The sequence below is a fragment of the Haemaphysalis longicornis genome, unplaced genomic scaffold (genome assembly GCF_048455015.1).
Source record: "Haemaphysalis longicornis isolate Haplotype H1 unplaced genomic scaffold, Haemaphysalis longicornis Haplotype H1 scaffold_7, whole genome shotgun sequence".
NCBI classification, from domain to species: Eukaryota; Metazoa; Arthropoda; class Arachnida; order Ixodida; family Ixodidae; genus Haemaphysalis; species Haemaphysalis longicornis.
In genome coordinates, this window is record NW_027526422.1 from 9,755,703 (window position 1) to 9,763,201 (window position 7,499).

Below are 7,499 nucleotides of genomic sequence, written 5' to 3' on the forward strand. Positions count from 1 at the left end.
GCCAACTCTATACCGGATCCTGTCCTCAGCATCAATAATCAACCCCTTCCTAACGTTCCAAACCTCCGAATTCTGTGGCTTACAATTCCGAAAGACGGGTCGGGTACCGAACATTCCTATATACACTACAAAGTACTCTCTCACAATTAGTGCACCTCATTCGTCGAGTCTCTCACCGAAAATTTGGCCTCCAAGAATCAGATGCTAGATACTTAGCGCATAATGAAAGCCATCCTTATCATCCGGATAGCATACAGTATCCCGTACCTAGCCCTAAATCCTTCGAACTAGTCAAACTGAATACAGCGATACGGTTAGCCTACAAACGTCACTAGGATTCCCCCATAAAACGGCAACAAAAAAGTTGTTACAACTGGGCCTCCACAATACGTGGGAGGAAATCCAAGAAGCGCATCGAATTTCTCAATTCACACGCCTAAAACTCACCACCACGGGAAGAGCGACACTCCGACGGCTAGAGTATTCTACCACACAACAGCAAGGCTTGAAGACAAGCATTCCCGGGCCCATTCGACAATGCATCAGAGCGGTGCCAATGTCACGTAACATGCATCCGACCTTTAACACGGCACGACGAGCACCAAGGGCACAAACAATCCGTGCACAATATAATAAACTCCCCTTGCAGCCGTGAAAAATGATCTCCGTAGGCAAAAACACCAATGCAGCAAGGCCTAAGACGCCGAACGCATGCGTCAGGGTTATCAGGGATACAGCATAGAGCTCAGAATTTGTTTAAGGAAACCAGAAAACAAGCATCGAAACCGCATTATTAATGATAAGACGACTGTGGACAATGGGACCCCACCATGTGTTCCTGGTAAAGGTTATGTTTGCAGATTATCTTTGAAGGCTAGGCAGGACTAGTGTCACTAAACAGTGCAGTTTTTGCCCAAAACGCAGAGCACATGCGTCAGGCTAGGATAGGCAGGATCCATCATTTGCCGCCACAAAAGCCGAATGTAATGTCAGTAGATAAGGTATCAAGTCAGCAACGGTGGTCATTTTGTCGTTCATCAATTTTCCGAGGTGGCCGCATCTCCGGTCCCGCCCTTAACTTCGACCGGGTCGTTTGTTAGCTACTCTACCGAATATGCAGCAAAGCGGCATCTTTGGAAACATTTCTGCTGCTGAAGTGCTGTTGCAAGTGTTAACTGCGTCAGTCGCGTGCAGCCGCAGAGTAGGGAGGACAAGCTAGGCCTACCAAAGTTGACCGACTAAAAACAGAAACAGCAAAATTGCGACGCTGATGAATTGTCACACTCTAAAGAAATGTCGCGTAATGCGGACTGGCCAATCATCATGGCGGCGGCACGAAACAATGGGCGAAAAGAGTGACGATGTTCTGTACCCTTATGTAGTGACACTAGCCGAGCGCAGGCGACAAGCCCGCCGAGACGACGCGAAAGGTTTTCCATCCTCCTACATGACGATTTGTAGTGGTTTGCGACAGCTTTTGTGGACGTCCACTTTTGCAGGTCGGGATGGCAACCAGTTTTTTGCCCATGAAAATCATTTTTGCACGTGGCGATGAAACCGCTGAGGGGTAGAGGCATACAGCGTTGCTGTAAAAAAATTAGCAGTGGCTTAGCTCGGCTATGCCATGATATACGTAACGTCAGCTTAGGTTCAGCTGGTTATTCTTAGCCTTCCTCGTTGTCTAGGATTATCTTGATTATCATGCTTACTGCTGCTTCAATGATACACACACGGTATACGCATTATGTGACACATGTTTATTTATCAAGCGCCTCCAGCGCAGCGTCACCAATCGGCCCAGATTTAAGCTGGTTCCACATGCGCACGCCGGTGTTGCTGCGAGGCACGGGCTATCGGTTCCACACCCGGCCACCCCGCGCATGATCATCAAGTGGGCCGGGCCGCCACGTGCGGAGCGGAGGTCGGCGAAGACGCTAGGCGCGTGGGGTGTGTGAGAGACGCCGGGCGGCGAGCATTATTTGGTGCGCCGTGTGACGCCACTGCTCCTCGCGAATGCGCAGCACGGCTCTCCAGGAGCCACGCGAAACTGCTCAACCTCGGCCAGTGTAGCTCACGCTACAGAAGTCTGGTGTGGCAACAATCAAGGTGTGCGGTACGTACAGGGATTTATTACTGCGCGTTGCTGTGCCGCGGCTCTGTACGACGAAGAGATACGTGTGACCCTTCCGTGCCCCCTTCATGGAGGCTATACAACTCCGCTGGTCGTACAACTTCGCAGCACAGAAAGGTCTTAAATTATTTAGAACAGTCATGCCACTTCCCTCCTACCCGCGTATCCGAACGCCCGCACACACAAGGTTGCAATCGAAGTTTTATGCACCATTACTGTAACCATGTAATGGGGAACGCCGAAGTCTAGGGCTGCGTTTTAATGCAGTCCCCTTGGTCATTTCAAGGGTATATTGAGATGACGCAAACTTGTGCTTTTGCCCCCTCAATCTAAAATCAGATGCCATGACCCAGAACTGACCAGAGAGGGCCAGTTGGTACATTGTTACACTAAGAAAAACAGCGCTAACGACAGGACGAAGAAAGGGATGAGCGCCTGTTGTTTTGTGGTCCTTTTCTTCGTCCGGTCGTTTGCGCTGTTTTTCTTAGTGTAACCCGTGAGCTCCAGCAAATCCTCGCAAGCCTCTGGTTTCTGACGTTTCCGCCGCTCATAAATCTGTGAATTTGTATTGAACCGCTGAATTGATAGGATAATTGCTGGGTGTGACAAATGTTTACACATTTACACGCGTGCTATACAACACAAAGGCAACGTGTGGGTACGAGCGAGTTGGTAACCCATTATAACTTTGTTGAGCGCAGCAAAGAGAACACCGGACGAGGGATGCAAGGACAAGAGTTGTAAGTAGCGCTCGTGCTTGTATCCTTCGTCCGGTGTTCTTTTTGCTGCGCTCAACAAAGTTATAACACAAAGACGCCAGAACACCCCACCCGAAATTAAAATTTGGCGGCATTTCGGTTGAGAAAAAAATACGAAGAAAACCCAGCTAAAGCATAACTCGTTCTGTATATTAATTACATACATTCTTGCACATATTTCACAGAGTGTGTTTTGATTTGGTATATGGTATGGTAATGTTTTTCATCTTTCTACTTCTCTTCGGTTGTTTTTAATGCCAATCAACGCCTGACGAGGGAACATCGCAGAATAAAAAACGGCCCCCTCCTTGCACTACTGTCAACGTGATTGCAGAATGCGTCTTGCCAACCGGCTAGAGTTACCTAAGCCTTGACAGTGAGTTCGCTTTTATGGGGCACCACTGCAATAAGCAAAACGTGGCTGGTTTCCTAAATTTATTCAAATTCACATCGCGAAATCACCCGTAGAATGTCAATGTATTTCTGAGCGCTATAAAAATAAAACACGCGACACATGGCAGAAAAAGTACTCAATGCAAATGAGCTCATCTATAAGTTCGCACGGTGCTTGAAGTTTGCTGTCTGGATTCTGAATGTTAACATCTGATAAGGAGGTACATAAACAGAGCCATTTCTCAACGGGCGTTGCTTTGCACGCTTCCGACTTTTTTCCTCGATTTTTTTTTTTCATTTTCTTAGCTATTTACCGCGGAAACGCCCTACCGACACCAGTTTCTATAAAAGGGGTTGAGGCGGCGGGAAGCCGCATCAGTTGGAGCTGCCCTAGCCGATCCAATTAAAGCCTTCGTAATGGTAAGTGGCATCCCTTACCGCTTCGACACCCCGAACAAGTTGCCTAAGCAGTTTTAGCTGTACAAAATGAAGGTTGGGCATCGCCAATGCCAGGAAGCTGGCTGTTAAAAGTTGCTCGGAATATTACTTGATCACTTATGGCGCCTAAAGGAAACTCCGTTATGCGATATTCTTTCGTACCGGTGTCGTCGGGAATTGAGTTCTGCGTTTTGTAGCAGATATTTACCTACAAGCTGAATGGTTACATGCACTCGCATTGGAATCCAAGCATGAACGCTTATATGTGCCAATTCGTTTACTGAATTTTTATAATCATGGGCCACGCTTAAATAAAAAAAGCAAATGCCGTCTACTTGCGTAAATACGAAGTTTACCGGGACTGCAAAAAACCTTCGAGAAAAACTGAAAGCACGATAAGAGCATTACCATTAGTCCGCAACACGTCCTCTTCTTGATTTCTTTCAAAATGTCGACTTTAGACGCCAATTCGAGCATACGGCACGGGTGGGTCGCCCTGATAGTTGAGACATCGCTAAAATAGAAGCGTCCACCGCACAAAACTCTACATGGTGCTGTGGGTAACAAAGCATGTTCATAGCATCAAAAGACAGAAATGCGGACGCTGGCGCGAATATCAGCTGTCCTGTCGCTTTGTGAACTATGTGGTGCCTGAGTTGCGATGGCGCCGACATAGTACAGAGCACAACGTCGTTTGGCGCTGAGAAGTTCGAATTCTATCGAGAAATGAAGCTCACATTTATGCTTTTTATTCAAGAAATTTCCGGTTAACCGTGTCGCTAACGCGACGGTGAGACGAGCCGAGACACGTCTAAACGCTACGCCGTGCACCCAGAAACTGGGGCCCCGTTTTATTCCACGCTCGTAGCTTTTGTGGCTGCGTGCACACCGGCGCCGAGTGGCACGCACTCATTGGTTGTCACTAAGCCCTAGCGCCATCGCCGGTGGAGCGCCGCCACAACCGATACGATGGGTTTTACCTGCTAATTATACAGCAATTTCTTCCACTGATTTGCATGTAAAAATGCCGGGACCAGCGCATCACTTCCAATCAAGCAAAATTCCAATTAGGCGACTCCCAATTATTGAGTGTCTACTGTATAGGATTTCTAGCTGCGCATAGCTTTGAGCAAATAGTTATAGTTCAAGTGATAGGCACCAGAGTTTTGCTCGCTCCCGTACTCAGTGGGCCGTACCACAATAGCTGCAACAAACTTGTTCCCAACTAACATTGGTTGGCAACACAACAAACACAACCACCCCGTGTTAGCTGTTTCTGCCCGCACGCTGTTTTTATGCTCAGAATAACGCTCATGCAGATCCGTGCCTGCCTCGTCCTGGCTCTGGCCACCTGCGCCTTCGCCGGCATAGTCGGCTACCCGGCCTCCTACTCCTTCGGCGTCCCGGCCTACGCCGCCTACCACGCCCCCGCTGTTGCCACCATTGCTCACGGCGTCGGCTACCCCACCTTCGGCTACGGCCTCGGCACCTACGGTCTCGGCTATGGACTCGGAGGCTTCGGCTACGGATACGGTCTTGGCGGTCTCGGCTACGGATTCCTCCGCAAGAAGTGTGAGTAGTACGTTCGAACGCTAGCTCAGAACTTGTCGATTGCGATCACGAAGGCCCCTGAGCAGCGATAACTCGAGCAGACACTTTGAAAGCAGAAGGAAATCGGGAAACGAAATTTAAAGGTTCACGTGAGGGAATATTCTATTCTAAGATAGGTACATTCCAGTCACTTCCGGAACGATGCAGGACATTAAATAAACTCGTTGGTATGCGCCGCCTCGCGCTTAAACCGACCCAAAAAATACCGAACTACCCTTATTTACGGAAAGAAGGCGCACATTTGAGATAAGAGAACATTTTACAGAACAAAGAATTCACGCGGAACAAATTTGGGAACAGCCGAGGCTCGGCCCTCACCATCCGCACCAAAGCCTTCGATTGTACCCCTAGGCTACTGAGGCTAAATTTTGGGTTCCTCTTATCAGTTGTTTAAAGCCAATCAGTAACTCTGCCATAAATCAGCCATAACTCTGAGTGTTTACAGGAAGCGATAGCTTTCTACCTATCAGGGAACGAATTGTCGCACCGGAGATATGCATTTTATTCGCCGTATATCGGACCTATTGCATTTCAAGTTGGTGGGAAACCTCATATACGGAAGGCGACCACTTGGAGGCTGCTTATTTCGACCCTCCATTTTGTTCCAGATATTTGCGCTATGACGATAGATTCGTTTGTACCATTTGCTTATTGCCCCAGTGTGTATATTGAGCTTTAAATGGCTCACATGTATGCGGGTGTGCGGGCAACATTTTTCACGCATCCCCATAACTGCTGAGTATGTTAGTATAGTAGAAAATTATCATGAGAAACTCTTGTGCTGCGTCTGCCTTCTCATGCATTTTTGGTGCAATAGGAGCCGTGAGCAGCAGTTCTGTATTTGCCCCAGACTCCCTATGCAATATTCGATAAACTACAGCAAATTCGCGTGTGTACATCCCAATGGGCTTTCAAACGGTGCGAACTGTACAGTGCGAGCTTGGTAAGGGCGCTAATGCTGAGTCTTTATTACCACGTTGTAGCGAAGTTTTACATTATACCTGGGATGACACTGTGCGTATGTTTAACTATATTGTCTTTTCTTGTCTTTCAGAAATTTGTTGACTCCTCTGATTTCAAGTGAATGAACAATAAAGAAGTGCCGGAATGAAGTCCAATGTTTGTGGTTATTTTGTGTGTACCTACACTGCATATCATCTCGTACTTCAACAAAATGTAGACAGAGAAGGACTGTTTGAGAGGGCGAGAGGTGGAATGAGGGATGAGGCCTTTTGGAGGATGTCCATGGGGTCGGGGGTGACACGCAGTTTAGGGGTGGTTAGCTCTCGCGTAAATAAAGAAAATAACACGTTTCCAGTTAACAATACCGCAAGCGTCACCGTCTCTATTTTGGGAGGGAAACCTTGGTCAAATGGTTTGCTGTAATACAAGTTAGGCCAAAGAGCTGAAATATGTGCTGCTATAAAACTCCCCGCAGGACGGATGTACGTACGAAGGCCCTGGTTTGCCCCAAAAGTTCTGGTGGTGGTGGTGGTGATGATGATGATGAAAATGATAATGACAATTATTATTATTATTATTAGAGGGCCTCCGTTTGTATCAGGGCGTCAGCTGTCACAAACCGACTTGCCTAGGCTATTCTACTTATTTGCCCTACACTTAACTTACTTAATGGGCTGTCCCCATCCCCCCGGTTTTAAATTCCCATCGCTTCCCCCCTTTCCACCTTCCTGCCCTTGCACACCTGCTTACCTCCCCCCTTCTGTTCTAAATTCTAATTCGGTATTTGCCCTTCCTGCGTCCCACTCTCTTCGCTGATTTTCTTCCAACACCACTCCAGCCGGCTCTTCGTCACCTCTATGGCCCTGAAGTTGAGGCTCCCCCTCACACCAAAACCAAAGCCTCCGTCACTCCGTCAACGTCGCTTCACCATCGCCCCGCCGCGGTCGTATCTCTGTGCAGCGTGACAATATTCTGTACGGTTTCCCGATCCATGCACCAGCATACGCAAGTTTCGCCCTATTATCTGTAGTTAGCCGTCTCCTGCGATACTTCTGTGGTGCAGGCCTGGAATCTCTTTTCCATCTCACACAATGTAGTTAGCCGTGTATGCCCGTGTTCTCAGACACCCCGCCCGTGCTTCAAAGAGCAAAGCACTGCCTCGCATATTGCCATAGAAACCTTCCTTCGTGATTTCTAGTTTCTGT

The 7,499-nt window shown here is 48.0% G+C and overlaps 1 long non-coding RNA gene across 1 annotated transcript; it reads left to right on the forward strand.

Moving 5' to 3' along the window:
• Positions 1 to 3,565: 3,565 nt before the first annotated feature.
• On the forward strand, positions 3,566 to 6,443 carry LOC144146956 (uncharacterized). Its single transcript, XR_013317780.1, has 3 exons — positions 3,566 to 3,702; positions 5,040 to 5,292; positions 6,386 to 6,443. It is a non-coding gene; the product is annotated as an uncharacterized LOC144146956 (long non-coding RNA).
• The last annotated feature ends 1,056 nt before the right edge of the window (positions 6,444 to 7,499 follow it).